Source organism: Aotus nancymaae, unplaced genomic scaffold, assembly GCF_030222135.1.
Source record: "Aotus nancymaae isolate 86718 unplaced genomic scaffold, 86718_ANA_hifiasm-v0.15.2.pri h1tg000019l, whole genome shotgun sequence".
NCBI classification, from domain to species: domain Eukaryota; kingdom Metazoa; phylum Chordata; class Mammalia; order Primates; family Aotidae; genus Aotus; species Aotus nancymaae.
In genome coordinates, this window is record NW_026988431.1 from 32,729,671 (window position 1) to 32,753,660 (window position 23,990).

General features: G+C 40.8%; 2 long non-coding RNA genes across 2 annotated transcripts in view; one reads left to right on the forward strand and one right to left on the reverse strand.

Annotated features, from left to right (window-relative positions):
• Positions 1-23,990, reverse strand: part of LOC135275882 (uncharacterized) — a 51,558-nt gene that overhangs the window by 10,182 nt on the left and 17,386 nt on the right. Inside the window, exon 2 of the long non-coding RNA XR_010343458.1 lies at positions 3,919-4,044. This is a non-coding gene — a long non-coding RNA (uncharacterized LOC135275882). The remainder of the gene's footprint in view (positions 1-3,918; positions 4,045-23,990) is intronic.
• LOC105716551 (uncharacterized) lies at positions 1,801-10,448 on the forward strand. Its single transcript, XR_001107303.3, has 5 exons — positions 1,801-2,016; positions 4,407-4,493; positions 5,162-5,236; positions 6,161-6,279; positions 9,632-10,448. It is a non-coding gene; the product is annotated as an uncharacterized LOC105716551 (long non-coding RNA).

The following is a 23,990-nucleotide window of genomic DNA, read 5'->3' on the forward strand; positions in this document are numbered from 1 at the left end:
GCAGGAATAGGCACTGGCCTGGAACCAGAAGTGCAGGCGCTGGGCCGCAGCAGAGTAATTAAGAAAATAATGAAGTTGAAGGCGGATGGGGGCGCTAGAAATCCTGGGGCGTCTGCTTAAAACCAGAGACTCGGAGTAGGCCCTGCGGAACCCCGGCTCTGTGCGTGCCCAGGTCCCGGGGCTTGGGCGTTGCCGGCTCCCGCACTAGAAAGGAGCCTGAAGTCTGGAAAGCAGTGGCCTCACTACTACCTTCCTAGCCCAGACCCTGGCCCTCGGTTTAGCAGAGTCGTCATCCACGAGCTCCTGCCCAGCCTCTGGGGTCTGGGTGGGGAAGGTGTTCTCTTCGGAAGCGGGAAGAGCAGCGGGTCGGGACGTCCCTTGGCTGTCTCCCATGATTCTGCATCCTTTTCGCTCGAATCCCTGCACTGGGCATCCTCCCAGAACCCCCTAAAAGCCCAAGCACTGGGTCTGGGTTGCGGAAGAGAGCGAGTGCCCAGACCGGACGAGGCTGAAAGGAGGCCTAAAGTTTCCTCTTTGCTGCAAAGTAGAGAAGTTACTCTACTCTGGCGGGCAGTGGCCATTTCCAAACTTTTCCACTCAGGTCCGTAAGAGAAGCAATTCATACAGAATCTGTGCTTTCGGGGCAAAGATGGAAAGAAACTTCAGAAAACCTCTGCCAGATGCCCAGGCCGCACTTGGCGCCCAAAAAGAGAAGAGACAAAAGACCCGACCGCCGCCCTCAGGACGACCCCCCGGACTAAGTTCGGGGTTCCCTCTGCCTCCCGGCCTATGTCGCCGGCTGCTCCCAGTAGAGAGCTCAGGCTCTCCTGGGTGCTTCAGGGCCGGGCTGCACCTCTGGGACCCGAGGAGACTCTGGAGGCGCTAGCGTGGCGGTGGTAATTGAGGGAGGTGGGTGAGAGGTGCGGCTGTCGAGGCAAACGCGGAGCACCTGCCCTCGAAGGGCCGAGAGCCCGGAGTCCCGAGCGCCGCTTAAGCAGCTCCCAGCTTCCAGTAGCCCTGCTACGTCCCTGCAGGGCTTCTGGACGCCCCGCCCGGGGACCTAGGGAGGAGGGAGAGAGGAGGGAGGGAGTGGGCAGCCTGGGCGCACGCCACCGGTCCCCGTACGCCCGGCACCCCCCGTGGCGCAGCGAGTCAATGGGATTTGCACACTCGAGGTGTAACAGCATTACTGCATTAATTACCATTTCCATTTCACGTCCAGATTGTTTACTTATCTGCGGGAAACATATGTCGGGAGAAGTTCACATTCCGGATTCTGCTCCGCTGCCCAAGGTGCAATTCCGGGGAGGCGGCGAGGGGGGAGGGGAGAGCTTCAGATTTTTATTACACCCTCTAGCCTTATCTGCCGCTGTAAATTATGAGGATCCTCCATTGAGCGGCATATGGAGATTATATACTTTTTTGAATATCGCTTCCCAAAGCCTGCAGATTTTCACTTTGAAATGAAACAATCCTCCACTGGGTCCCGCGGGACAGGCGTCTCCTGCGTTCCCCCGCGCAGCCTGGGGGACCCTTCTCGCAGAGCAGGCGCGCACCCACTTCCCCAATGCCGCGGCTAGTGCCCAGTGGAGACCTCTTTCATAGGGTCTAGAATACTCTTCCGGGGAATGCCCATCCGTAGGCAGTGTTTAAGAACTAAGGCAGCTCCCTTGCTCTGTTTTCCTGCGCCTCACCCTTGGACTTTTGCGCCGTTTGCAGCTCTTTTTCATTTCGAATACTCGCATAGACGCGAGCCCACTTCTGCCCGCTTCCTACGCTGGGCGGCTCTAAACCTGACGCGAGGGCTGAGGTGTTCACACCTGCCCACAGCAGCCCGCCTCGCCTTCGAGCGCCTCAAAGCTTCCTAAGCACATTGGTCTTGGGACAGCCAATTTTAGCTTCTTTGTTTGTTTGAGGGACCATGGAAGTGGCGGGGAATGTGCCCCCGCTTGAGATCGCTTAATGTGAGCCCTGAACGGAAATCCTGCACGGAAGGCAACCGCCTCCCCACTAGCGGTAAGCAGGACCCACCCGAGTAGCGCGGACCGAATCCCATCTTTCTTATCTCTCGGAGACTCCTTTCAGGCTGAGATCAGAGAGGGAGGGAAAAAAGAAGACAGAGTCATTGTTCTTCTTTCCTTTTAATTTAATATACCAAGCCACCCACTCAGGTCATTTATATGCTTAATTTAGTGATAAAAGTCAAATAAGCAGAATCACAGGGTTCTTCCCTCTATTTCTTTTGGCCACATTTTTCTACAGTAATTGGGAGAACAGTAAAATATATACATCCCCTTTCCCCGTTCAATGCTTTGTCTGCAATGCAATTATAATAAGTGTACTTTATGTAATTTGTTTGCTTTTTTAAAGGATGCAAGGGAAAATATACCTTTTAAGAGATTTTTTTTTCATCTTGTCTGGGTTCAGTTTGCAGAATTACACACACTCTGTGTGTAGATATCCACCCTCAAAGCCAAACTCAGAAATTTCCTTGAAATACCCGTTTTTATGATTCAGAAATACCCCGTGGGAAACCTATTGTGATATTATACCAGGAACAATTAAGTGGACCAAATCAATGCAATTAAGGACGAGAAAAAATAAGATGGAAAATTGGGGGAAATAAACAGATTCTTTTCCATTAAGTATTGTTTTTAGATTTCTAATTTTTTCAAGGCCACTAAGAAAATTGTGAGGTGTCATTTCTCTCTTCTGCGTCTATCTGTAATTGAATCTAGGTCACTATTCTAAAGCAAGAAAAGTCTGCTTCCCACTTTCCTACATCAGGCTGAAATTTGGGGGAGGGACAAGGGTCTTGCAATTTCATTTAAAATGTAATGGTGGATGAACTGATAAGCAAATAGGAAAAAAAGAGTCTGCTTAAAAGAAAAAAAAGGCATGGTTTTAATATGCTACAGATGGGGGAAAAATGATTTACATGAGAGTTTATTTCCTCTTTGCTGATATGAAAGAATTACAGATACAAAACCCACTGATCTATAGAATAAAAAAAGAAAAGAAATGTTATTTTCCTGTAAAGGTGTCAGTTCATTTATATTCATTTAACCATCCATCCATCAATTCACTTTCTCACTCCTTGCACATTCTCTCTGACTCTGTTAAAGCTTCCCCTACCAATTCACTTTGCTAGAATATGCAATGAAGTTTTCTTTTAAAAAATAATATGAGATTGAGATGAAGCAGGTAAAGAGAGATTTTGTTGTTGTTGTTGTTAAATAATTACTCCCTGATAATTCAGCGTCATAAAATGTTTATGATTTTAGAATTTTATGATTTTACGATTTTAAAATTTAAAATTTTACACACATTCACATCTCATTACTGCTGCAGTTTGAGTACATACAACATGCCAGTGGTTAAGATTATATGCAGAGGATATGCAATTATTTTTTCATAAGATATGTATGCAATGCAAAGAAATTTATTAGTTAGAAACCTTCCTGTAACATAAAAAAATGTAGCAGAAGATGAGTCAGATGTTGGGTCAATAATTTATTGTTTTATTAAAATACCTGTTATCATAAGTATGAACTAGGATTTCCTGCTTGCTCAAGGTATGAGCAACATCGAATCTTTTTCGTTTAAAGTGTCCAGATCCAAATAAATGTATAGTAAAATTTGCATACATTGAGAAAGAAATGAGGGGTTCAGTCATTTGAGGAGCTACCAAGTGCTGGAGAAGATTACATAAGAATAGGTTTTACTTTTCCTGAAATAAAAATTGATGACCAGTCTGACAGATACTTCCTCCATATTCTCCCAAATAAAGGGGTAATATAAGGTCACCCCCTGCCTCAGTGACACTCAAATGAGTGATTGGAGACCTATAGACATAAGCAAGGACAAGACCAATAACCAGCATCTGATGCTGGTTATCATAAGTAAGAAAAACAATACCTTATTTAAGACAGCAATGCATTCCCACAGGATGAAACTTCTACAGACTGAAGACCATTTCCTCCATCCTTTTTCTTTCTGTCTTATTCTCTTCCTCTTGTGAGTTTTCCTTTTTTTTTTTTTAACCTGTAAATATTATTGATGAATCAGAAATTTTCTTTCTAGGTCTTTGTAAATTATCAGCCTAATTTTTTGTCTCTCCTGTTTCTTACTGGTCTCACTTTCTCTCACTGTGGTAATGCATTTTCTTACCCACCTAATTTTTAATCAACCAAACTAAGTATGAGGCACAAAGATTAACAGTTTAGGCAGAAACTAAAATGTCTCATGTATATTTTGCCTCAAACTCTATAGACTTATTGTAGCAAGTGCTTATGATATAAATCAGCTGGATGAGAGAACAGCTTTAAGACATTTTGGAATTGTTTGTTACCATTGTCTTTTACTTTCTGGGCTCTTCAATGTTTACGATCATTATACCTAGTCAGAAGGCTTCATTTGCTCTGAGTTATCATTGAGAACTAAACTGAGAAGAAAAGAACTGAAGGCCTGAAGATATGTCATCTATAGAAAAGGTGAGCTGAACTTTTCTCTGTCTGAATATACTTTTGGCTTAAAATGAGACATTTACGTATTTGTATAAATCGGTTATACTCAGAGCTAATGTGAACACAAACTTGGTATAAATACAGATGACACCTTCTCCTTGGTGGTAACAAGACTACCTCTCTTGGTGGTAACAAGACTGGCTCAGACCAGTCTTGTTACCACATGCTTGGTGACATTCAAAGTGTATCACACAACTACAGCAGCATCCATGGCCCACCTATTTGGTAGGAAGGATTGAAATCAGATGGGAGGTCAATTTGCTGTCTAAATCAAACAAACTTAGCTTCTTTGCAGATAATTGAAGATGCTGCAACATTGCCTGAAAACGTTTGATAATAAACAGGTGAAATGACTGATAATGAAGATGGGTTTGGATTTCTTATATTAGAAGGACAAATTTCATAGAAAATATGAATCCAAGTCTCATGACTAGTATGTCTCTGCAACAGCCCCATCCTTCTGCAGGTGGCCTCCAGAAGAGCTTTCTTGGCAGATCAAGAGCTTCTGCCTTTGGAGGGACATCCTCTTGGCCTCCCACCCATGTCAGCTCTTAGAGAACATTCCACAGGGACATTGTCTTGTCTTCCATATTTTTTATGAAAACAGAAATTAGGTTATCTTCCCTATGCTCTAGATGAACATCTGAAATCATCAAACTCTTGAGAGAAAGAGCCCTCATCCTTTTATGAGACAATCTGGAAGAAAACAGGTAAATTTCATTTGTGATGAACTATTTCGAGAAAGAAAATTGCCATTATAATTTCATTCTTCTTCATTGGGGAGGGGTCAAGAGTGGAATAAATTCAGAAAGAAAAAAAAGTTCTTTGGACTGAGGCCAAAAAGGATATTCACTGTATTTTGGTCATCCCATGAGTTTCAACTAGAAGTCAAATGTATTCCTTTAGTTAGTAAGGGGGAAACCAGTTGAAAAGGCCTTTATTAGCGAATATACTTGCCAACCCATTATGGTGGAAATTCCTTAGTTTCCTGAACGACAAATAATTTCCTACTACCCAGAAGAATTCAGACCCTCTGTGCTAAGATTCCACATCTTTGTCAATAAAGCAGGGTAGGAAAAGGATGATGAAGGTATCAGCATGCCACTGCCAATTAATCATGAAAATTTTAATAATTGGCCTTTAGTCCCCTACCAATTGTGTCAAGTTCATTAATATATTCTTTCCCTTGATAAGAAAGGGCAGCATCAAAAGCTCTGACTTCTCTTACTAGGAGAAGTCTGTGTTACTTAAAGACAAAAAACCTGGAGTGCCATCGGGCCAGCCTGGAACTCTGCTGGAACCTGATAGACATATTGCCTGGCACAAAAGCCAAAGGCTGAGCACCAAGACTTAGACCATTCGTTTAATGAAGTCCTGGCTTAGATGCAAAAAAGAAGTCAGGAAACTTGTATTTTACTTCCAGCGGCATCGACTATGGCTGGATTGGTGTAAAATAGTCCATTGAATACAAATGAGTAAGATTTTGATTTCTCTGCAATCAGTGACTAAAAGAAAATCCAACATAGTTAACAGTGTTTAGGTATCATCTCAGCTAATGAATTAAATGAGATTGCTTTTTCTTTCACTAAAATGTGTTTTAGGAATATGTTTTAATTTATTGTATCTCTTTCCAGGACTCTGATGATTTCTCTCCATGTTCTCTGGAAAGATGTACTCTGCAGTAAGAGTGATCCACATGGTTTATTAGATGGTTGTTAAGTGAGCATTCTGTGTAAAGAAACTTGTGCCTTAGGTATTTTATCTTGTTAAATTCTCCCTAAAGCATTATTAGGTAGATACTGCTATTATGCCAATTTCAGATATGAGGGAAGTGAGGCTCAGAGACATTAAGTGACTCACCAGCTCACGGACCTCACATGAAGCTGCTATACCCAAGCTCTCTGTCTTCCCACTACTGTGTATAAAATCGAAGGCTTACTGGAGGTAGGTAAAGGAGGGAACAAAGAACCCATGGCATTCACAGCTGAGGAAGAGTCCAAGGAAGGGGGGTAAGGAGGCGGAGCTGAAACACCTGCTCTGTCTCAGTTTAATGCAGAATATTCAGAATCAGAAAGAATCAACATCTCCTGTCACTGAGCCCTCTACTAGTTGGGCCCACACGATTCCGCTTTATCATCCCAAGTCTCACTGGCTGCTTCTAAGTCTCGCAGACACAGCCAGGGACCAGGACACCACCAGGATGATCCCAAATCATCACAGATGAGAGGCACATTTACAGACACGGATTTCCTGCAAAGCCTACCAGATCAGCCCCCAGCCCTTCCAGACTCATTTCATGATGCTCATTCCACAGCAGCCTTCTTTACCACACAGCTTAGCAATTGAAGGTAAATATGTTGGGGGGAGAAAGAAAAAATATTCCCAAAAGTCCTATGTCTCATTCTCCTGCCTTTAATCGGGTTTAGTAAAGCTGTTACCCTGATCATCCCCTTGAATTTCTAAACTAGATTCTTCAAATCTGCCCAACCTCTATGTCTTTGCCTTGAGATAGGAACAACGTTTCTGACTTGCTCAGCCTGCATTGAGCTCTTGGGTATCAACCATGGAATACCAAGTGGCTTTTGCATTTCCCTGCTAATGATAGTTTGTATTTGATGCATCTTTCTGGAAGATCAAAGCTTGCCATAAATAAAAAGTTACTGATCACACTATTTATGTTTAAGGCAATATTTGGACATTGCAAAGGCTCTCAGTTGTTTTGGGCTTAACTTTCATAGAGCTGCTCTGAAACATACTCATTTACTCCTTCTTCTAGATTTAGAATTCCACCATCAGTTGGAATACAGATGATCCCTAACAAGTCACGTGAAAAAATGAATTGCGGAGCTGAAAAAATGAACTGTGGAGCCAGAAGAGTGAGTCCTTGGAGAATTAAGGGCCAGAGACCTGTGAGCAAGATTTGATAATTTGATAAAAATTAAAAGACAATCTGAAATGTGATTGATCTTACTAAAACTTTTACTTGTGAACTGCAATTGATGATATGATCACTTGTGCCAATTATAATTTTATACCAAAGGACTACAGAGCATTGGATGGGTGTGTTGGGCAGGTTTCTCACAAATGCTGACAGAAAGCCCCGATGAAGGATGAGAAGACAAAGTAAAGGGGGTACCAAGTAGAGAAATCGAAGAGATGGCTGAGTGCTGGTCCTGGACTCTGTCCTTTGATAAGGGACTGAAGGTTCCTTATGATCTTCTTCTTTTAAATTTCACCTTCACAATTTTAGTCACATTCATCTATAATATTTACTTTTAGACTTTAAGTTGACTCACTTTTTCACTTTAGCCTTATCCTAAGCAATAATGTATATAAGTCATAAGTTTGTTGCAATAGATTTGTTATAATACTAATCAAAATTAAATTTATTCTGCTGTAACAGAGATAATTTCTCAGGTTACTTTGGAAAACATCATTTTAAAGTGCTCAGTTTACCACTTGAGAAAAACGAGAGATCAGAGGAATAAAGCCATTTTTCCAAGGTTACACAGCCTGACTGACAACCGGAAAGCCTGGTCTAGCACCTAAGTCTTTTAGGTATTGGCCCACTACTCTTTCCATCATCTTTCTTAGAAGCTTTAAAAAAAAAAAAAACTATCAGGCAATTAGCACTATCTCTTGGGGGAAGAGGGCATGAAGATTCCCAGGTTCTCTCATAAAGTTTAAACACTTTCTTGGTGGTGCTAAACCTTATCTTGGCTACTCAGACTGTCTTCAGTTTAATTATATTTCGTAAAACCTAAAACATTTCCATGGGAGGAGCTCTAAGGGAAGAAGGACCTGAATAGGTTTTGAGAGCCAGGGGCTGTCTGTCCTTTAAGAAGGTCACCTGGACAAGAGAGTGCAGGAAGGGAAGGGAAAAGCCACTAACCATAAGCAGTCCAACATCATATTGTCTCGGATTTGTCACTCACAGCACAGATTCCAAAGGAGCCTTCAGTGAAAAAGAAGGAAAGAGGAAGGGAGGGAGGGAGGGAGGGAGGGGCCAACGGAAGAGTTTAGCCCCACAAAAGCAAAAAGCACCCAAGAAATCAAGTATTCTGTTGCAGACTGGTGCTAATTTTGTTTATTTGTTTATTACAAGGTACTCTCAACCTCCTGGGGTATTCCACAGCTTTAATGACTATGTGTAACACCCCCAGCTAACACTGCTTTTTTGTTCAACTCAGTCTCACAGCTCCTCACAACTGCCTGGTCGCAGTTATTATTTTACAGAGGATGCTGGAGCTTTGGGAAGTTAAGTGGCTTGCCTACAGTCACAAAGCCAGTATGAAAAGGACCTGAAACCCAGATCTTTTCCCCTCCCAGTCTGGGTTTCTTGCTATCACCCCATCACACCTCTAGACCTGTATCTCTTGCCTCTCTATCATTCTTTCCTCAAGTCAACATACATTTCTCCAGAGTCCTGATGTCCTTCATCAGTCTTACCTTGGCACAGTAAGTAATTGATTAGGACTCTTCTGGGTTGGATTTGTTTTGTCTTTCTCATTCTTTTGAGGCTGCAGATGAGCATTTTGGCTAATCGCTTGGGTATTAAAAGTCCGACCCTCTGGGCCTAAATCTTAGATTTACTCCTTGCTAGCTATGCCAACATTAGCAAGTTGCTTAACCTCTCTGTGTCTCACTTACCTCATCTGCAAAATGGAAATTGAAATAGTCTTCTTAGGTAGTTACAGCCCTGAAGGCCTCACAGGATTATTTTAAGGATTAAAGGACATAATGATTATAAAGTACTTAGTACCATGCCACACAATTAATGTTAGATATAATTTTGAGTGTTTTCTTTATTTTTTCACACCTTTAAAAAATCTTTTGAATTCAGGATTCCTTTCCCCATATATTTGTATGGTGAATGAGAATACCAGCTTAGCGTCTACTCTGTCCATTTCTTGAAAATGACATTATACTTTTTATTTTAAAAAATGATACAAAGAGAATCCCCAGTCTTTCCCCGCCCTCCCTGTGGCTACAATTTTCCCATCATTTTAAAAGGTTATTTCTTTTCTTCATAGCACAATGTGGTGGGATGAAGGGGACGTGGTTTAGAAAATTTTAAATTGGCATATCTTATTTGTTTCCCCCAGTTACACTGAAAAGAAGACAATCTCTCCAGTTTCAGAAACACTGGCCTTTTGGATAGTCAGGGGTTGGAAATGGAAAGAGGATTTTAATGAGTTTCTCAGCAGTGAGGCCAGAGAAAACGTTATCCACCTCCCCTCTGTTCCCGAATTCAGCAGCTCCCTGACTCCTGTTTTCATCACAGTCCTGTTAGATAATTACAGCCCTGAAGGCCTCCTATTCCTTCTTCTGTGCTCCCTGCACCTTCTTTCCCAGAGTCAGGACCAGTTGGAAATTCTCAGCCTCTGTAAGTTGCCCGCTCTGGGAGCCTAACTCCTCCCATCCGTCAGCTCTTTCTTCTTCCCCTTTGCCTGCTGTAATGTCCCTGCTCTCTCACCTTTCCTCAGCTTCTTACCCTTCCTTTCCCTCTACACCTTTTTCCTTGGGTTCATAGTCAGGATGTGCTAGTTGCATTCAGGCCCTTTTTAGCACTAAGAATTCAAGGGGACAAAGCCAATCCCCAGAGACTCGTGTCGTCCCTTCAGTGATGCTAATGAATGTAATTCCTGATCTGAAATTACCTGCACTTTATTTGGCTCCATCCAGTTTTCTGCCACTTACTGCCTGTATAACCATAGGCTGTGTACCATACCTCTCTCGGGGTTTGTTATCTCCTCAGTTAAAAGGAGGATTAAAATGGCAATTGCAACACCTTGCCACAGACTTTAGATTAAATGAGATAACATGCAGGGTGCCCAGCCTTCCTGGCATATAGTAAATGCCCATAAAATGTAACAAGTGTCAAGTACTTATTATTATTAAGTTGTATCTACATGGTAGAAACTAATGGACTGGACTACTTTATTAATTCAGACTGCTCTCTTTTTCCTTTCCTATGATATTTAAGCAGGAAAACCCTGTATAGTTTTAAAAATCAGCTGTCTAGTCATTGTTTATACAATCCAGATTGACTTGATAATCTCTCCAGTTTTTATACACACCTAATGACATGCAGATAATAAACTAAGGGAGGGGGTTTGGTCCACACCTTCAGGGTCAGCAACAGAATTTTAACCCAGATGGAATGGGGAAAAAGCTTATAAGAAATTACTAAACTTTAAAGCTGTGGTCTATGAGTACCCAGAGTCTTTTTTTTTTTTTTTTTTGAGACAGTTTCGCTCTTGTTGCCCAGGCTGGAGTGCAGCGGCATGATCTTGGCTCACTACAACCTCTGCCTCCTGGGTTCAATCAATTCTCCTGCCTCAGCCTCCCAAAGTGCTGGAATTACAGGCATAAGCCACTGCACCCGGCCTCCCAGAGTCTTATTTTATATATTTTTTTGAGACAAGGCCTTGCTCTGTTACCCAGGCTAGAGTACAGTGATGCAATCATAGCTTACTGCAACCTCGACCTCCTGGACTAAAACGATCCTCCCACCTCAACCTCTCCAGTAGCTGGGATTACAGGCATATGCCACCATATCCAGCTAATATTTTTTGTATTTTTGTAGAGATGGGGGGGTCACACTATGTTGCCCAGGCTGGTCTTGAACTCCTAGGCTCAAGCAATCCTCATGTCTCAGCCTCCCAATATTCTGGGATTACAGGCATATGCCACCATATCTGGCCTACCTGGGGTTTTAGAAGTTTAGAGCTTAGAGAGACACTTGAGAGCTTTGAGGTCACCCTCACATTTCCAGATTAAAAAAAAAAAATCAAGGGCCAGGAACAGCGAAGTGCCATGGTTAAGGTCACACAGGGGATGTTGGCAGAGAAAAATCATTTGGGGACTACCTTTACATGGGCTACACTTCCCTATGCTGCCAAAATAATGAATGAGAAAAGGAAACATTTAGTCCATTGTTCTGGGCCTTATTTTATACTGAATGCTTGTTTTTGTGCCTGTACACATGCGAAGCCTCTGGTGGAATGGTCTGTGGGCGCTGTGATGGATAAGCAGCACTCTTAATGCGGGTGGCTCAGAATAATGACTGCCTGTGTGTTGACTGCCTACGCTATGCGGGGGCTTTGTGTTCATCTTCTCATTCCATCTTTGCTGCAACTCTTCAGGGTAATGTGATTCTACCTTGAGGATCCAAGAGACTAAGTACCTGGCCCACTGTCCTTACAGATCCACATGCATATTGAGATCTGTGTGTCTGCAAAGAACATGTGCTTTTTCCTGTCTTGCTGCTTAATTCATGCTCAGAACCGACTTCTTAAGAAAGTGACAAGGAGAGAAGCAGAGTGTGAGAGGACAAGGCCCAGAAGAGAGGGTAGAGACGTTTAGAAGAATCAATTTGAGAAGACTTCCTGAGAGAGGTAGGTTTGTAAAGACTTGACGGTAAGTTCGTATGGGGGCATGGGAAAACAAGTCTAGTTTACAAATGAGTTTTTTCATTGCCTCATATTCAGTTTTTGTATCAAATGTTTAAAAAGGCTCGCTGTCTTTATTTAAAAATATAAGACAAGGCAAGACTGGCTTTTTCACTCAGCAGAATTTCCTTCATTTTTGTGACATTCTTGAAAAGATAACAGTATAGTGATAAGGAACAGATCACTGGTTGCTGGGGGCTGAGAACTAGGGGAAGGTGTGGCCAACAAATGGGTTGCACCAGGAAACTTTTGAGGCTTTAGAACTGTTCTGCATCCTGATTGTAATAATGGTTGCATGAATTTACCCACATATTAAAATTTGTAGGACTGTCAATTGTACTGTATCTTAACTTTTTCAAACTTATTTATTTTAAATTGACATATAGGCAGGGCGTGGTGGCTCACGCCTGTAATCCCAGCGCTTTGGGAGGCCAAGGCGGGTGGATCACAAGGTCAAGAGATCGAGATCATCCTGGCCAAAATGATGAAACCCCATCTCTACTAAAATACAAAAATTAGTTGGGCATGGTGGCATGTGCCTATAGTCCTAGCTACTAGGAAGGCTGAGGCAGGAGAATTGCTTGAATCCAGGAGGCGGAGGTTGCAGTAAGCCGAGATCACGCCACTGCACTCCAGTCCGGCGCCTGGTGACAGAGCAAGACTATCTCAAAATGAAAAAAATAAAAAATAAAAATTCTTTTAAAAAAAAAGAAAGAAATTGACATATAAAATTATATGTATTTATCATCTACAACTTGATGTTCTGAAGTATATATACATTTTTTAAAGAAAACAAAATTACAAAACAAGGCACAGAAATATATTGAAGAACACTTGGGTTGTATTTACAGTGATGGGGAAGTATCTCATTAAATCAGCCCCTCTTCAGTGTGTCACCTGGTGCCTCTCGCCTGATGTCCAGCTAACAACTGACCTTCCCGGGATACCACATGAGGGCTAGAGGCTTGTCCCTTATAATTCTAGGTTCCAGCTTTTCTGTGGGCCCCTTTATTCACTACATCTGAGCCAGGAGGAATGGGAGTAGGGATGGACAAGGGAAGGAAGGGATCACCTTCGGGTGGAAATGTACATCTTACTAACAATGTTGGTTTTTTCTTTTTTTAAGAGGCCTCACTATCATCCCAGAGTATGGATGACATTTCCCCTAAACCTATTATCTCATGAAATGAAATACAGATAAATAAATTCTCTAAGATGGAATGTTACTCTAATGTAGCGTTAAACCCTCTTGCAACCATAATAGCAATGGCTACCATTTACTGAGTGCCTTCTCACAGGATCAGACATTTTACCTGCATGTATTGCCTCTGCTCTTCCTCGCAGCCAGCCATCCTATTGAGGAGGCTGTAACTTCCTCATTGCTCATATGAAGAAATAAGAGTTAATAACTTTGAGCACAGTTAGAAGGCTAATCCTTGGCAGAGCAGGGATTTAAATCTAGGTCTCAGACTCCAAGAGCCGGTGTCCTTCCTGTCACTTCCACTAGCCACTTCAGCTGGGGTCATCCAGGTCTGAGAAGACTGCCCTGCCCCACCTCTCCTCCTCCTCACTCACCACCACAGGTGACCCCATTTCCCAACCTGCCCACTTGGACTCCTCACCCCAGATCTTGCCTTTACAACCTGCCCCCGCTGTCACCCAGTCTCTTAAGAGATTTGTCCCTGCTTTGACTCCATTTGTTCCCAGCCCTCCAATTCTTCCCCTTTATGCTCTTGGAACTATCACCAGTAGCTTGGAAACAGGGAGGATACACAAAGTCAGAAGAAGATGAGCTTCTGGCACCCCACATGGTCAGCCACACTTGTCCTTACAGACCTTGTTATGAAGGATGGTCAGGCAGCATAAGCTGTTGGCTGATCAGATTGTTACTCTTTTTCTCTTCATGCACAGATATGAGTGTTGGAAAGAACCTCAGCCCTTATCTTGTCTAAGCTATAGGAACTGCCGAGACCTTGGTGGGCTGACTTGGGAATCCAGACATCACAAAGAGCTGTCTTCTCAAAGTGTGTGCATCAGCATCAACTGGGAGCTTGTTAGAAGGCAGATTCTCAAGCCCCTACCCAGACTTACTGAATCAAAAACTCTGGGGGTGGGGGCCCAGCAATCTGGGTTTTAACAAGGCCTCCAGGTGCTTCTGAAGCATGGAAAAGTTTGAGATTTACTGATCTAGACCAATGCTTCTCAGACTTTAATGTACGTAAAAATGCCAAAGAATGGATTGCTAGATTTAACAAATAAAATACAGATGTACTTATGGGATATGCTTATGCTAAACAAATGCATTGTTTATCTGAAATTCAAATTTAATTGGGTGCCCTGTATTTTATCTGTCCACTCTACCTGAGTATTTTTTTTAATGCAGCTTCTGATTCAGTAGGTCTAAGGTGAATCCTGAGATTCAGTATTTCTGACATGCTCCCAGGTGATGGATGCCCAAGCTAACAGATGCACTGATAGCAAGGATCTAGAGATATTTGTTAAATGCAGATTGTCCCAGGGAGACCCTGATTTAGAATGTTTAGATCATGTGTTCTGAGTCATAAACATCCCATTTGTAAACTATAAGTTCAGGATTCACACTTAGGTGAGATTCTGCATACACAGTGGTGGAGACAACCAAGAATGGGGTGGCTTTGCTGAGAGGCAGGGAGGAAAAGAGAAATGTGCTGAGGTAGACGATCAATTCACTGTGGAAGTGGAGGACCCAGGAAGTAGGAGCCCTGGTGCAACTCTGGGAAGGAGTAAAACTTGACGCTGTTTGTCCCCTCAGGACCCCGAAATACAAGCAACACCTCCATGCACAAGATGCTAATAGGCACATTTATTGAGCCCCTCCTGTGTTAAGCATTCTAGGTGATATCTCATTTCAGTTTATTATCAAGCAACACTTTAAAATTGAAATTCTTTCCCCCATTGAATAGATGAGGAACCCCAAGGCTCAGAAAGTGCTAAGGTCATACAGCTAGCAAGACCTGGAGTCAGGATTTGAACACAGGTCTGCTCCCAAAGCCTCTCTCCACTGCCTCATCTCTCTCTGCTCATGCTCATTCTGTGGGAGCTACTGAAGCACAGTGGTGGTTTCAGAAGACAAGTAGCCACTGTCCTCTATAGCTGCATCAGCTTTCCTTACAGCATCTGCCTTCAACACCCTCCCACCTGGGCCTCTCCATTCCATCACATGATGCTCAGAGCATGACCTGCACAGACTCAGCATGCTCAGTGACTCACCTATGGCTTGTTTCTCTCCAGAAGTGTACCCCACATGTTGGAAGCTACTAGAGAGGGCCTGACCACCCTCTTCATTAGGCTCATTAGCTTCCTCCTTTTGCAGAAGCCAGATTTGTCATGTATTTATTCTTGATGCTTTTTTTTTCCTTTGATCTTCCAGAACAGCCACTTCAATTTAGGTTTCTACCTGGACATGATAAAATTCCAAGCATGTTCTCACCTCCATCCCAGGTTTCAAGGCATATTAAAGTTTTCTTCTCCATCTGAGGAAATGTTATTGTCTGAGCAACACCAGAGTTGGTGGTCCCAGACTCACTGAGGGTAAGATGTTAGAATTTCAAACTCTTAATCCTATTGATTCCCAGTCCTTTTGATCTTTTCAGCACCTGTCAGGAGTGTTGAGTTTATATAAGTCGGGGGAGGGTGACTGATTGGCTCTGGTTTTATTATGACCTGTTTGTGCCATTTAATTAATAATAAAAACAGCTGCCAGTTGCCGAACCACTTGAGGACATCCTTGCAGCTTCTGCTTTTCCAAAAGCTCAGGCAATTATTTGGGTTTCAGGAAGGTGACTGAATCAGATCATCAGCCTGGGATGGATTTTGTTTTGCCTCTAAGCAACCTCCAGTTGTCCTTTGTAGAGTCCACAAGTGAATAGAATAACTGAGAAACACACAGCTCTTTTCAAGGACAGGAAAGGGGAAGAAAAGTAATATTTCCTGAGTGTTTAGGTTGTGCCAGGCACTTAACTCGCTTAATCCTCTCAATAGCTTTGAGTCGTAGATCTTATTATCCCCATTTTACAGATTAGAGAGTCTAGCCTCAGAGGTTAAGAAACATGCCCCAAGTTCAAACAGCCAGAAAATGACAAGGCTGGGATAAGAACTCAAGTCTGTCTGATTTCAAAGTCACTGTGTCTTCACGCTGTGTAGGTTGAAGAATTTCTTAATGCTTTCTGAAAAGTAAGAAAACCTGTTTGGTTCTGTTTTGTTGTTTCTGTGTTTTTTTAATGAATAAAATGTGCTATTTAAAAGTCCTGGGTTCTCACTCAACCAAATGTCAAGACTCATTAAAAGCTCTGCTAAGTAAGTGAGAAATATAAATAGATCAGTGAAATGATATAGGAATCTTGAGAAATAGCTCAGTGAAAATTAGGGAGAGGAAGAGGTAGACTATTTAATAAATGGTGTTGGGGCAACTGACTTTCTATATTAAAATAAAGCTAAGTTCCTATCTCATAGAAAAAACCAAATTCCAGATGACTTAAGTATCTAAAGCTTAAAAGAAAAAAAAAATTAAACATTTAAAATTATTAGAAAAAATGTAGGAGAATATCTTAGGGCAGAGAAGACACCAAAAAATAGAAATAATAATGGAAAAGATAAATAAACTTAGCTACCTCAAAATTGAATTTTTTAAAAGAAGAAACCCAGCTTACAAAGTTAAAAGAAGAGAAGTAGCCTGAGAGAAGATACTGGCAAGACCTACAACAGTCGAGATTAGTATTGAGAATGTATTAAGAAGCAAATTTAAAAAAAAAAAAACTCCTACAAATCAGTACCCAAAGACAGACAACCTACTAAATAAATGGGCAAAGATTATAGAACAAGAAGCTCACAGAAAAGAAACACACACCCTCAGAATAAACAAATAAAAAAGTGTTCAACCTCACAGGGAAATAACAAAAAAACACAATTGGCAAAAATTAAATAATATGTTATTGTTAAGTATGAGTGAGAATAAAGGTTAATGGAAATGTTCACAAATTACTGGTATCAGTATAAATTTGTACAGACATTATGGAAATCATTTGGGTGATTCAATTTAGGTTTCTACCTGGACATAATAAAATTCCAAGCATGTTCTCACCTCCATCCCAAGTTTCAAGGTGTATTAGTTTAAAGAATTCCTCTCCATCTGAGGAAATGTTATTGTCTGAGCAAACATTTCAGGTAAAAATTGACAACGTATATCACCACCCAGGAACCCACTTCTAGACATATACGACAAAGAAATTCTCATGCAAGTGTAGGGCCAGCTTTATGGGCACAGAATTCTGTCCTCAGAAGAGCCCTCTGCTTGGTGAACGCTCTGCTTCACTTTCTTGAAGTTCTTAATAGTTTTACTTTTGAACTTGTGCTTTTAAGTGACGTTCGCTGGGACACTGCAGCATGTCGTGAGCAGAGGAGATGGGCACAATATACGTGTCCACCACATCTGGCTGCCCTGTTCACGTATAGTATTCACGATGCCCATGAGCACAGAATCCCAGTGAACCCATGAAGTGTGGGAGTTCAGCAGGACTCAGGGCAAGAGCAAGATAAGTATGTTATGTCTTTAGCTAAGTAAGTGGGGAGCTAAATACTCAAAGAGGCCACACTTTCCCTTTGAACCAGAACTTGCTTCAAATGCAGAAAGAGGGATTGGTGAACCAAAAACTATGAACAACCAAGGCACCCTGTTGTACTTTTTCTTATTCATGTTCTCCCAGCATTAGCCAACAACTTACACAGAAGATGATGGCAGAGAAAGAGAGGGAAAGACTGGGCATCTCATAGTCCCTTTTTCTTTCAGTCCTTATTCATCAGTAAGCCAAAGGTAGAGAGTTGGTTGGTAGACTGTGCATGAGTCAAGAAATGAAATAAAACAGTTGGGTTCATTTTGCAGCGTTTCCACTGTTCTGGGAAGAATGAAACACATACAAATTTAGGAGCTGCCAAATGCAAGTTGTATCATTTCCATGATTTTGCATACAAGTTAAATATGCTTATATCTGCATTTAAAACAGGTATTGCACAATATAAAGATGAAAGGTAAGATTCATGATAATAGCTTACATTTTTAATTGTTCTTAGAACAACATTAGGATGACAAAAAATGCCATCGTCACAAGTCAAGAGAAAGTTAATGAAAGAAAGGAAAAAGCTTTAGCTTTTATACCTTTAATGGCACTTTTTTCCTATATTTTGAACAGAGGGATCAGCCCCAAAGCTTCATTTTGCACTGGGTCCGCAAATTATGTAGCCAGCCCTATGCAGTTGCACAAGAAAACATGAATAAGAATGTCCATTTTAGCACAATTGTAGAGGTTAAAAAGGAAAATAATTCAGTGTCCAAGAATAGGGACATGGAGAGATTATGATAGAGTCTATAGGATGGACTAAGTGTATTAAATAAACCAAATCGATATGTACGTAGATGGAGATTTAAAAAATTCAGAAGAAATTCAAGCTGAATATCATTATGAGGTATGAGAGCATGCATCTATGTAATTTTATAAAACACCCCAAAATTCATTATTTAGGAATACATTTATATATATGGTAAAGTATAAACATATCCACCAGGCATACACCAAATTCATGACAGTGATTTTTTTTTCTGGTTAGTTTTATTTATTTTTATGATTATTTTTTAAATATATATATTTTATTACACTTTAGGTCCTGGGGTACATGTGCTGATCATGCAGGATTGTTGCATATGTACATACATGGCAATGTGGTTTGATTTTATTTAGGGAGAGAAAAAGAGAATGTCACCAAGATGAAGAAAATGGAGGATTTTAAATTTAATCTTTTACTTCTTAAAAATTTTTTATAAGAAAATATTAACTTTATTAACTTTAGCAAAATGTTTAGTGCTGAACACATGGGTTTGATATGCTGTTCTTAATGATCTCCCTATTTTTTAATTTAAAAAACTCCTAATTTAAGTAAAGTAAACCAGACATTCCTTCCACTATCCCTCCATTCCAAGCACAATTTCTAAAGAGCAAAAAGAAAATTGGGTGAGAATGCAGAGTGGAGCCCTCCGTTTATATGTTTCTTTCAACAAGATACTAAAATATGATTTTACCTGTGTATCAACACGAGAGAGATGGCAGAGAGGCCTGGAGTCAATCTCCTCGGTGTTTGTGAATGAAGGTTACGCACAGACTGTTTGCTAACCATCGGATTGGCACAGAAAGACCCTAGTTTCCAGATTAATGTTTTTTAACTCTCTTGAATTGACTTTTTAAAAAATGCATGTGACTTTTATGTTCTGAATTTGCTAATAAGTCAGACCTTTGGAATCTTCCATTACCTTCTGGAGGATGGTTACATTCTTGGCCCTGGACCAAACAGTAGCACAGTGGTGATTTACTGATGCATGCAGCCCCGTAGTCCTGGCTCACACACAGAGCTGTAATAACTCTTTAAACTCTGAGGCCTTGAGTTCCAATTCATTTACCATAAGCACAGTATAAGATGGAAATTATTTTGGCTGCAGAGGCAAATGTAGCCCATTCATGTATAAAACCATTGCAGTAAAAGAAAAAGAAACTTAATCTAGGAAAGTGATGCCTGTTTTTGGTTTCTTTTCTAATTCTCTCTCTAGATGCTGGCATCATTACTGGGAATTTGGCTGCTATTTGAGGCCTGGCCCTCGTAAGAGCAAATGGCGCTGGGAATAGTCCCTGGAAGGTGACTTTCTCAAGCTCAGCCCAATTATCCATTTTTCTTCTGGCCACCATTCTTTAACTCCATCCCATCCACGAATCCATTCTCCCATGAACAAACCAGGCACAGGTAAGTAGCAGGGAACCTCAATAATGCTTTTAATTGAAATAACACTTAATCCACAACCTGCATCGCTGTCACTTTTCTACTCATACCTCAAGACTTGGCAAGGATTAAACATGACTAGTATTTGAAGAATACAAAATTCAAGTATCTCTTCTGTTGAAAATAGAAAGAGAAAAAACGCCTCTCTATAAAAGCTAGATGGCATTTAGAATTATTTTAATGACTCACCCACAACTCCTATTTTATCTAAGTTGGTTACAAAGACAGAATTAATCTTTTCAGAATAATTTATAATATTTATTCTAATTTACATAGGAAATAATAAATATTCACAAAATAGTAAAAGTCTCCCTCACTGACATTTGTAGACAACCATAATTGATCTGAAGTATCTTCATACTAACTGTTCACCCCATAGAGGGGTTGTAGCCAAGGTAGAATCGTTAGTAAATAAAGTTGTAGGCACCGTTTTGTGTCTCAAGGTGAGACTGACATGCTGAAGGGAGCTTGCTGAGTCAGGGCAACCTCCTCCAGTCTTCTTGCTTTGCCTGTCCTATTACTTTGACTCTGATGGCTATGTGGTTAGGAACCTGGAATTTTATCAGCTTATATTATACTGTATCTGCACAAAAATCAATATACAACTAACTACCAATTATTTGGAGTTCTGTAAAGATTTGACAAAAATATCCTCCCAAAAAACCCATAAACCTATCCATAAGTCATTAATATTTGCCTTTGGAATATGTGATATGATTTGTATTTCAACCAATTTGCCTTAATTGTGTATGATTTTGACTAATGTGAAAACTGTTTGCAGTCTGTGTAGGTAGCAAGTGGAGGAAGGTAAGAGGTCTGTTAGATGGTGGGAGGAGGGGAGTCCGTCATGGAGAAACCAAGTTTTTACCCTATGTAATCCATAAGTTGATAAGATGCAAAGTGAATGCTACTTGATAGAGTAAAGTTGATTTCCCTTTGCTTGTTCTTTTGTTGTTCACTACTTTAAATCACTGCCAGGTGAGAGGGGAGAAACTGGGAGACAGTTATGACTTCTTTGTTTCCATTTTGCAGATTGCATTCAGGAGTACAGGAGAGTTCTTAGCATGACTGAGACCTTATAGCCATTTACTTGGAAGCTGAAGTCCCTGTCATGGATGTCCTAACACCAAGCTCAGTTCTGCAGCAAAGCAAAAGTGTACTCACTGGGCAGACAGATGCTGATTACAGGACTCTCTCTAGAGACACAGCCATACTCTGAATCTATTTCCTGTCCCCTGAACATACTGGACACCAGATACTGTTTAGATAGAAGCCCCATTGCTACAGTTGGAATAGCCCGGGCCTAGCAGCATAGGGGCTGTGCCCCATGTCCCATTGCAGATCATTATTTTCACTATACCTCATAAAATTAGCATCCTTAAATGTTACTAAATGGTATTTATACTTATTTTTAATACTGTGTAATGTCTTATCCAGTAGCTAGGTATACCTTTATCCAATCACTATTTTATCATCATGGCCGACATTTAATTTTTTCAATTTTTGAGAATAACAAATACTAAAAAGAATATTTTTGCAAATGGCTTTTTTTTTTTTCAGGGGGTTGTGGGCGATACTAAACTACTTAAAGACACGGTACAAATGAAAGAATTTATGTGTATGTCTTGGTACATGCTCCCACCCGACCACCACCAAATTATTCTCCTAGAGTAATTCTCACAAGTGCTCTTACTAGGCCAAAGTCTAGAAACATTTTTAAGTCCTTTGCATTTTTTTTAAAGGGGTATGCCAATTTATAATGTCAATACTGAGTGCTGCTATTATAAAATTTTAATCTAACTTTATATAATGCTTTTTTGTTTTTGAGATGGAGTTTCACTCTTGTTGCCCAGGTTGGAGTGCAATAGCACAATCTCGGCTCACCGCAACCTTCGCCTCCCGGGCTCAAGCGATTTCTTCAGTACCTTCTTGATGTTTTCTTTTGATTTTCTCAGTTCCAGCCCTGTCACATTCAGTGCCTATGCTGTCACATTACTTGACCTAACTAGCCTCTGTCAAAGCAAGATAATTGCTGGGTTTTGCTGGTAACCCATTCCACTTAACCAAAAGGGCCTGGAATTTTTTCTTCCTAGGATAAAAGTAGGGCACTTCTTGCAGAAAATACAACCAACATGGTTTGATTGAGGGTTGCTGGATGCTGTCTTCCTGTTGACAAATTCTTCTGTTCTGTAGGTACCCAGGGGTGGGACAGCCAGAGAATGGTGAAGGGAGAGAATCCGAAGGCACTAAGAACTGTCTTGGCCTTTCTACAATAAATTTCCCAGCATGACAGAGAAGGACAGTTACACACTTGCACACACACCACTTAGCCTCCCAAGGGTTGAAACACTATATCCAGGCATATATTTAAACTAAGAAATTTAAAAAGAAGCTACCATGTCCAGCAATACTGTAATCATCCAAGCAGTAATAGTAGAGGTAACTGATGCTAATGTCTATTAATGCACCAAAACATTTAAAAACTTAAGAAAGAAAAGGAAATCTACCCTGATAAATATTAATACATGTTTTTAATTTATGCTTTTTTATTTTTAATTTATGCTTTTCTTGAAAAATTACTGTCTTCCAATAATTAATTCTTTTGAGTCAGGGTTGTGTATGGTTTTGCTCTGAAACTTTCTTTCTAAAAGAAATCCCTGATCTCGGTTTGCTTTCTAGACAAATGATAAGACAAACCACTGGAAAATGTAATTCAAAATCAAAAAGGCCCATAAGTTTTACTTTCTGAAAAAGTTGCCAGCACCTGGATGTATAAAATTGTAGTATTTCTACAAACACAATCCTTGAATTGGAAGCTGGCCCAGATTTCTACTTCCTCAGCCTCCTGCATTCCCTGTGAAACTCTCTTCACTCCTGTACTTGGTGTCTTTTTGGCTTTTCACCAGTATTCAAAACGTTTCCCTCATTCAGGCTCTGCAGCCAACTGACCGGGAGGCTCCCAGGTGGTTGTATTTAACATCCTGGGACAATACTGCCGTCTTGTGGGCATGTAAAATGCTGCAAGTTCATCCCAAAGGGAAGTTGCATTTTCCCAACTACAGGCACAAATGAGTCTTCTCTCTGTTCTGTCACTTCTAGGGTGATGGGGCTCCTGGGTGACTGAAGATGTCAAGAGGGTTTTGGGTAGATAATTTGTTGTGCCTGTTTGTCCTGTCTCTGAGACCTTGAATAAACTTTGGGAACCTATTAGGTGAGAGTTGTTGGAAAAGTAAATTTACAAGATGCATTCTTAATATATCAGACCTAATTAAAAATTTTGCCAATAAAACAATGTGGCAACCCTGTACCATGTTTGATGGCATGCTTGTGACTTGATTTATCCTTGTAAAAATGACTCTACTGGATATGTGGTCGCCAGACCTAATGGGCTCTGTGATTTAATTTTTTAAATATGAGAACTATCTTGGCTGTAGAAACTCACTAACATCCTTTTGAACTTTGTGCAAATTGATGTTTCCAGTTGAAAGATGGATTTAGAGTTTGGTACAGAAAACACAGTGATGCTAAAAACCAAAAGTTATTTGGGAAAACATTTGAATCAGCACAGAAATGATGTAGTTCATTTAGCAAGAACATTGACAATAAAACATTACCTTTCTCGTCATAAAACTATTTTTTTACAAACAGCTTATAAACTTTCTCTGTGATGAACCTTCCTAGACAGTTCAACTAAAGACTATAAGCCTGTTAGAATCTCTTGGGAAGAAGGAAACTGTGTGCATCTAGGTTGTTCATAAGAAAGCTGTTGCTCAACTAAGACATGCTGTCCTTACAGTGCTGTCGCTGCCAGAAGTAATCTTTGATTCTGTCTTCTGGGTGTGAATTCTGACTAGTAAAATTCTACATTGAAATGCAAATTAGCTCTTCCCAGTACAAGCTTGTAAAAATGTCAAAACACCTTACAAAAATTCTAATTGCCACATAATTAGGTATCTAAACAGAAGTTCTATGCTGATATTTTAATTTTGCTTCATTGCAATAATGTACATTCAACAATGGGGCCAACTAGGACTAGGTGATAAGTTAGGGAAGAAAGTAGCTAATAGTACCAAATGAGGGTCCCCCTGAACCCAGAGCCTGGCAGATGATTAAATGGACTTCCAGATAAACATCGTGGGGCCTAAGGAAATAA